The 8,578-nt window shown below is 44.9% G+C and overlaps 1 protein-coding gene across 3 annotated transcripts in view; it reads left to right on the top strand.

Moving 5' to 3' along the window:
• Positions 1-1,129: 1,129 nt before the first annotated feature.
• LEPR (leptin receptor) overlaps positions 1,130-8,578 on the top strand; it is a gene marked incomplete at its 3' end in the record, with an annotated part of 187,561 nt that continues 180,112 nt past the window's right edge. For all 3 annotated transcript variants that reach the window (XM_081305679.1, XM_081305678.1, XM_081305680.1), the window contains exons 1-2: positions 1,130-2,909; positions 4,624-4,730. The remainder of the gene's footprint in view (positions 2,910-4,623; positions 4,731-8,578) is intronic.

Genomic DNA, 8,578 nt, shown 5'->3' with positions numbered 1-8,578 from the left:
TTGTTATTTATTTAAACTCTGATGAGCCATTTTCATGCTAAGAGGATAAGATAAAGGGTTAGTAATGTTTTGCATACTAAAGTGAGAAGAGTTTCTACTTTGCATCAGAATTATGAAAGGGGACTGCTGGGGAAGGATACCCTAGTAGAACAGAACTGGACTGGGGGGGAGAAATCCTGGTCCCAACAGCCATTAACTGAGGCTACAACAGTGCAGAGAGATGTTCCTTTGGGAATGATGGCCTAAGGACTTTTGAGAACAAGTGTGCCTAGTAATAATGTTGTTTGTGGGGCAATGGTGATATCCCTACCAATTTCAGTCAACCTTCTCACCACTGTGACCAAAAGACTTGACAAGAACAATTAGAGGAGGGAAAGCTTATTTTGAGGCACACAGTTTCAAGGGGTCTTAGTCCATAGATAGCCAACAACATTGCTCTGAGCTCAAGGCAAGATAGAACATCATGGCAGAAGAGTGAGGTGGAGGAAACTGGCTCAGGACATTGCACCAGGAAGAAGAGAGAACCTAAGCTCACCTCACAAAATATATACCTGACAGTCATGCTCCCAGGGACCAGTCTCCTCTAGCCATGCCCCATGTGCCTATAGTTACCGCTCAGTTAATCCCTGTCAGGGAATTAATGCATTGAACAGGTTAAGACTCTCATAATCCAATCATTTTACCTCTAAACTTTCTTGCAGTGTACAACAGTCAGCTTTTGGGGGACACTTTATATATGATCCATAACACCACCTTTTCCCCATTGCCTTTCCTTCTCTTGCCCCAGACTTTCACTAGAAGCCTGGATTATATACTGTTGCTTACTCTGTTGTTCTGTGATATAGAGAAGGTGGTAGGATTGCATGTAAAGAGAATGGTTACATGTTGTGGGTAATGGGGGGTAAGAGAGAAGAGGAAAGCTTTGGTGGCATCAAGATGGACCATTAAGAGATGAGTGAAAGAGTAAACCATCCCAAAATCCTCAGAAGTGTTTATTGGGAAGGACTTTGAGACTCAAGCCAGATACACACACACACACACACACACACACACACACACACACACCCATACGTGTGTGTGTGTGTGTGTGTGTGTGTGTTGTGTGTATACACATATACATCTTGGTAGACTTTGGAACACTGAGGTAGGTATCCTTGGGTTATATGGGTATATTATTAGCCAACACTTTGCTACTTTTAAGAATTTGTGACTGTCATGAATTATTAAATTATTATGTATAAAAATATTGCTTAAGAATTTAACAAAATTCACAGCAGCACTATTTGTAAAAGCTCAAACCTGAGTGCAACTGCTCAGCAGTATAACTGATAAATAGATGGTAGAATTTTTATGTCATAGAATACTACACAGCAATAAGAACGAACCAACTACAAACATATGCAAGGGGTGAACAAAGAAAATCACAAAGTTAAAGTAGAAGTAAAGACAGTTTTATTTGGGTGCAAAACAGATTTGCAAGTCAGGAAAATACAGGTTCAACCAGAGTCTGAGCCCTTTTTCAGGGATGATGCACCTGGTCTATTATGGCAGTGAGGAGTGGGTCCACAAAACAGCGTTCTTTGAGAGAGATAAGCAGAGTTGAGGCAAGTTTGACAGATGAAAACTGAAATAAATCAGAATGATTATTAATTTTGTAAGTCAACTGGAATGTCCAGGTCAGGAGGCAAACAGGCCACTCAGGTATTTCTCAAACCTTGAAAGGTATTGTTAGATTTCAGAACTTTGTTTCTTCTAGGAGATTCAGTTCCCCAGGTGATATGTACATGGCACTCTCTCCCCTGTTAGTGAATCTCTAGGGTTCAGAAAAGGATTTTTGCACTCTTTTTGACCATCTGAAAGCCATTTTAACTTTTAAAGTTCTGAATCTCACAAACATAATGTGGCATGGAAGAAATCAGATCCAAATGAGTAAGTATTACATGATACATACATATATATATATATATATATATATATATATATATATATTCCAAAATATATAGGCAAAACTAATCCATTCTGTTAGAAGTCAGAAAAGCATATTATCAGGGCCACTGTAATAGTAGGAGAATATGAAAGGGGCTATAGGAATGCTGAAATGTTCTGTTTCTTGATCTAGTGCTGGTTACATAGCAGTTTGTGAAAGTTATATTAAGTTGTACACTTACAGTATGGATGCCTTTCTCTCTCTATATATGACATACCTCAACAAAAAATAACAAAAAACCTACTTTGTTTTTTAATCACATAATTATGCCTACAGCAGCTTTAAAAACTTGCAGACATGAGATTCTACTCAATTCAGCACACATTGTGGAGAATTACCATAAGAGACAGCACACAGGATCCATATACAGAAGTCTGTGATGTAGTAATTCTGAATCACTGACCCATGGAGGGGAGGCATCAGCCCTGATCTTGAGGACATTGTAAGTCAGGGACAGACATGTACAAATCAATGGCAGTAGGATTCTGGCCATATTCCTGATTATGCTAACTCTGACCACTTGTTCAAACATTGTATTACGAGTTATAAATGGGTCTGGGGTTGTGGCTCAGTGGTATGTATAGTCCTTGCCTGGCATTCGTGAGGCACTGGGTTCACACATCAGCACCGCATATAAACAAACAAACAAACAAATAAATAAAAATAAAGGTATTGTGTCCATTTTAATTAAAAATACTATATTTTTAAAAAAGAGTTATAAATGGTAGCAAGACTGAAAAGGAATAAATAAGTTGTTACTTGCAATCTACATCCTTATTTACTTAGAAACTCCAAGAGACTATAAACCATTAGAAAAACTACAATCGAGAATCAAGATGGCAGACTAGAGGACGGCTGCATTTCTTACCACTACGTGACCTGGGATTCAAGCAGTGGGGAATATTGCTTTTCTCTCTGTGAGGTGGGTGAAAGAACAATTGAACTAAAATTCAATATTGGACAGTCAGTGTCTTAGAGGTTCAGAAATTTGGGTACACTAAACAAAGAAAAAAAGAATACATTGGAACCAAGCTGGTCAGCAGCAGTAATGGTACTGGTTCAGCACAGAGGAAGAGAACGGCAGAAAGACACAACAGACAGGTTTAGTACATAAGATCTCAAGGTCAGAAAAGCAACCTGCCCTTAGCTGATCTGGAGATTGTACCCTACGCCGGCATGTGAAAAGTGCACTGTGTTTCCCAATTGGCCACAGAGAGCTAAGGCGGGAGCCATCTTGAGACAGCCACACTGCAGTTGCTGCTGTGGGAGCTGGGAGATCTGACCAAAACAGCTACATGGTCCTGACAAATGCCTGCCCGTGACCTAGGCTGTGCCTGGTAGAATGAGAGTGAAAGAGGCACAGAGGATATTTTACCCATGGGGATTCAAGTTGGAAAAGCCAGTTGGGCTTCCCACTTTGAGTCTGACTGCTCATAAGACCAGTTTAAGTGGGTAGGGAATTTGGACAGATAGGTGTGAGTACACTCAGGGACTAAGCCTGGGAAGCCAGGAAAGACTGTGTTCATGGGCAGCAGAGGGGGTGAAAGATTGGCTGATTGCCCTGCCTCCAATGAGTAGAATCCTAGGGAGACTCCTGAGATCCAGACTCCAGTTGAGAGTGGCAACTGCCAGTCCCCAAGGGTGTATTGATTTAATCTCTCCAGAGCTGTCACCATCCAACAAAGCCCCTGAGGCCTGATTAGACCTAAGGCCCCCTGGGGGTACTCCACTCCTAGAACTCTGTAGTGGCCCCACCCTGGGAGTGCATGGCCCTGGTCTATACAGACAAAACTGAGTACTTCCCATCCCATCCAGCCTCACACTGGTGAGAAGGGATGTATTGGCACCCCCTTTCTCCACAGAAAAATCTTAACTGGGCTTCTCCAGAAATCTTCACCATGGCTGATTTTAGAATTGTCAACAAAAGAGTGTCTACAAAAGAGTTCAATGTAGATAAACTTCCAATTTTCGTGTTGCCCTGTTTTACTTGGCCACTGGCCAGGAAGAAATCAGCACTCCAGGGTGCTGGACACCCCCTTACTAGTTTCTCACAAACATATTCAGTATGTTTCTCACAAACATATTCAGTATGTTTCTCACAAACATATTCAGTTTGTAGAAATGTGTAAACAAGGCCTCGGCCTTGAGCTGGGCTTCACAGAGATGTCTACATTTCTAAGAGAAGTTACCAACTGGGCTCCATGGTAACAGCTGGCAGGGGGAGGAAAGAAAGGGGAGAAGAAGCTCTCCCCTTCTCAGATGTTATCCTTGAAGGGTTAACTTGCCCAGAACAGTGAAAGAAAAAGCTGCTTTTATGTGAACTTCTGCAGACTGTGAACTTCTGAGCCCCTCCCCTTAAATGCTGGTATAAAATTCCAAAACTACCTGAACTCGGGGTTCAGGGGATTGATTGATTACAACAAAAGCTGTGCTCTCTGAACTGCAGCCAAATAAAACTGTTTCCTGCTATCTTCAGGGCTTTGCCTTGTCTGTCCCTACAACATTTTGGAAACCCAGATGGGACGGAGGAGGTAAGAATGGCTGTTCTGCCTCTCTTGTCTCCGGGGACTGGCTTCCCGGGAGCAGTGGGGGACAGTGTTTCCCCTTAGCACTCACAGGCAAATCTTGGTCTGAAGGAGAGGCCACTCACCCGGCGCCCTGGAGCTGCCAACCCGGAGCACAATGGAACCCACAAGGAGCAGGAACCAGAATTAGGGTTTCGGAGCACCGCCTATCTGAACAGGTAGGACCTGGGTCCATTTGTTTTTGCAGCCCACCTTACTTCCCCATCGAGGCCTAAGCAGGTGGAAGAGGTTGGAACTGAAACGGACCGGAGGAGTCGCCCGAGTAGTCTCTGTTCGGGGTCAGTGAGCGGAGGGAAGCCGTTACTCCCCTTTTGTTTGGTTTGGAATTTGGGCAGTATAGAAATTTTGTTTTGACCATGTCTGTGTGAAAGTATGAGAATGAGACCGACCAAGGGAAGGGTTCCGATCCAACCCAAGGGCCGAAGTGAGTGCAGAGTCCCGATCCATGGTTGCGATCCACGGTTCAGATCCACAGTTCCAATCCACGGTTCCAATCCACGGTTCCGTGGCACCTCATACGGTCTACAGTGGAATTTCACCAACCAACATCAAGATGAAAGCTCCAGGTCCATGGTTGATAAGAGGGCCCTAAGTCCCCGCGAGGGGAACTGAACCAATCCTTATATTGATTGCTGGCAAGAGATAATACAGAAACAGCCCTCTTGGTTGAAAGCCTATCTAAGTGGACATTACAAGCTGATGTTAGCTGGGAGCATAGCGGTCTCTAAGACCCAGCGGAAAGCAGCTAGACAGAGAACCTGACAGAGAAAAGATCTGAAGGGAAACAGTTTTCCCAGGGAGCCGGAAAAGGATCCACCACTTTATGTGCCACTCTACCCAACTTTGCCAAGACCACTGTCCCCTCAGCCCCCTCGTCCTCAGAGGCAACAAATGATGGCCCCCAATACTGGCTATTTCTTCCTCTGTGATGTCCTCAGAGCCAATGGTTTCCTAGAACCAGAGACTCTTTCACCTCCCAAGATTAAAGTGGGAGAATTGTCCCAAGACCCAGAGCCACAATCCAGATGAGAGCTCTCCAGATGCCCCTACAAGGGACTAAAGGACATGCTCTTGTTGACCACAAAGAAAACATCTGAGGGAGACAAGGCAGTTTTGTATACTAGCCTTGCACCACCATTGCACTCATAAGCTGGAAAAATCATACTCCCTCCTACACGGAGAACCCCTGGGCCATGACTGTCTGATGTAGCCCATTATCCAGATCCGATCCAGGGTTCCGATCCACGGTTCCGTGGCACCTCATACAGTCTATGGTGGAATTTCACAGTAGGATGGGGTCCCAATGAAGAAGAAAATATAAAGAGATGTCAAGAAGTCTAAGAGAAAAGGAAAAAGAGAACAAAACAAAACAAAAAAGAGTTAGAAGGAATTGGAGCCAGCCCTGAGCCCTAGCCTAAGGTGAGTGCATCTGCAGACAAACAGAGCCCAGATAAGCCTCCCGCTGCTCCAGCATCTCCTTCTCGCACCCTTGCACCCTCAATAGCCCTGAACATTTCTCTCAGCCCCCACATCTTCCTCGGTCCCTTTGCCCTATGAAACTGGCAGCAAAGATCAAAAGAGATGTGCCAAACTGACTCAGAGCCAAGTGTCTGGGCCACCGCTGCTGCCACCCCTCTCCCTGCCCAGAGGCGACACACGGAGGAGGGATACCATACAAGCACAGCAGGTGCAATGCAAGTTTGTCAGAAAAGAGATGCACAGGCTCAAACCACAGGTGATCAGTGCAGCCTCTGTGGGACAGGTTCAGAGTAACATTTGCCAAAAATTACAAAAACTAGAGGGCTTTACTGAGAAGTGTGTCAATGAACTGATTAACCACAGTTTTTATCATTTGAGACCCAGAGGCTCAAAGACAGGCAGGCCAAAAAGATAAAAAGGAGGATGGATCTCCTTACAGCTGCCCTCACCACAAACCCAGCGGTCACTCAAAGGTGGGTGGGTGGGGGGGTCTCACTAGAACAAAGTCAATGGTCCAAATGTTTATAGGGGGGAAAAACATGACCAGACACAAAGGGAAGCTTCCAGTGGCCTCGGCAGGCAAACACCCACTGCCATGCTCAAAAGCAAGACTTGAACAAAGAAGGAGCAAATGTTTCCCCCCAGCCTTTGGCTCCAGCCCCTCTTTTCAGTTTCTTTCCACTTGCTCGAAGTTGATTATTGACAAAAATGGCAGGGGTTCGATAGACACACACAGCTGTATCTGATCCATGGTACCCAGGGCCTCAGGAGGGGCTCAGTTGCTGCAAGCCCAAGAACACACTGGGAATAAGTTCATGTTAACAGGCAATAGTGGGCCTTTGGGTGCACACTCCAAAAGGACATGCCACCTCGGCTCCAAGCCACATGCTTTGAGCCACCAGCAGGAAGGGCCACAGAGCCCCAAGCACCCAGGCATAGTGAAAAAAAACACAAGTGGGGACAGCTGCTATATACAATTAGAGCAGGCTCCCACCTGACAAGAGGAGAAAGCCACGCAGACAAAGAGGAACACCTAGGTGGACACAACGTGGCTGCCACACCGGGACCTGTAGGAAACCTGCACAGGACCTGCACGGGACCTGCCCTTCAACCTCTGCAGACAGCCCACGGTGAGATTTACAAAGGTGCCTTTTATACAAATGATGTCCCAGGTCATCAATCTCTGCTAAGATTTACATTAGATTTAAGAGTTGAAGAATCCCAACAGCCAAGATCCTGCATTGGGAAATAACAATAAAAATTCCTGCATCTTGGGCTGGGGATGTGGCTCAAGCGGTAGCGCGCTCGCCTGGCATGCATGCTGCCCGGGTTTGATCCTCAGCACCACATACAAACAAAGATGTTGTGTCCGCCAAATACTAAAAAATAAGTATTAAAATTCTCTTTCTCTCCCTCTCTCTCACTCTCTCTTTAAAAAATTAAAATTAAAATTAAAAAAAATTTCTGCATCTTAAAGCACCAGAGGCTCTGTGAATGCTTCTCTTCCCGAAATGACAGCTCCTCCTAGGGCCTTGAGTACACCATCTTTGGGATAGTACTGGACTCTGACTTAAAAGTCCACATCTATCAAGAAAAAGTCCAATACTTTGGTTACCATCTGACTCAGCAGCAGAACAGACAACAGCAACTGAGCCTCAAAAAAAACAGGAGATCTGCTCAATTCCAGTCCCTTCAATCTGCCATCAGACTAGAGAATTCTTGGGGGTTGCTGGATTTAGCCATATACGGATCCCCAACTTTCAGTTATGGTAATACCCCTCTATAAAGCCACAAATGGGGTAGAATGGGATCCTCTAATATGGAGGCCAACTAAGCAAAAGGCCTTTGAGGACATTAAACAAGCACTCCCAGGGTACCTGGACTAGGGCTCCCTGACCTTAGGGAAAACTTTACAGGTTCACAAAGCTTTTCTTTCTGTATACCCACAGACAGTCTGGAGTGACTGTAGTAGTCTTGGCTCAGGGACATGGACATCTATCCAAACAGCTGGGATCTGTAGCCCAAGGCTGGTCACCTTTTTTCAGGCCCTTGCCAGCCATAGATCTTCTGATGTTGAAAGCTGATAAACTGGCTATGGGACAAAAATTGTTTTTCAGGGTTCCTCATTCAGTTTTGACATTGTTAGAGTACAAAGAGCAATATTGATTGACTAATGAGAGATTGGTCAATACCAGGACATGTTATGTGAAAACCCCCATATCCGTGTGGAAGTCATCCAGACTTTAAGCCCAGTAACTTTGCTGCCCATTGGACCTGGACAACCTGATCACAAATGTATTGAAGTCATGGATGAAGTGTTCTCCAGTACCAGACCTGACAGACCAGCCCCTCAGGGAGCCTTATGTGGAGTACTTCACAGATGGAAGCAGTTTTATAAAAGATGGGGTATGTTTTGCTGGATATGGAGTAGTCACTCTGGACTCCGCTGTTGAGGCAGAAGCTCTGTCTCAGGGAACTTCAACACAAAAAGCAAAACTTATTGCTTTGACTCAAGCACCTCGGTACA

The sequence above is a fragment of the Spermophilus citellus genome (assembly GCF_964194105.1).
Source record: "Spermophilus citellus genome assembly, chromosome: 9".
Classification (NCBI taxonomy): domain Eukaryota; kingdom Metazoa; phylum Chordata; class Mammalia; order Rodentia; family Sciuridae; genus Spermophilus; species Spermophilus citellus.
This window is presented reverse-complemented; position numbering and strand designations above follow the sequence as displayed.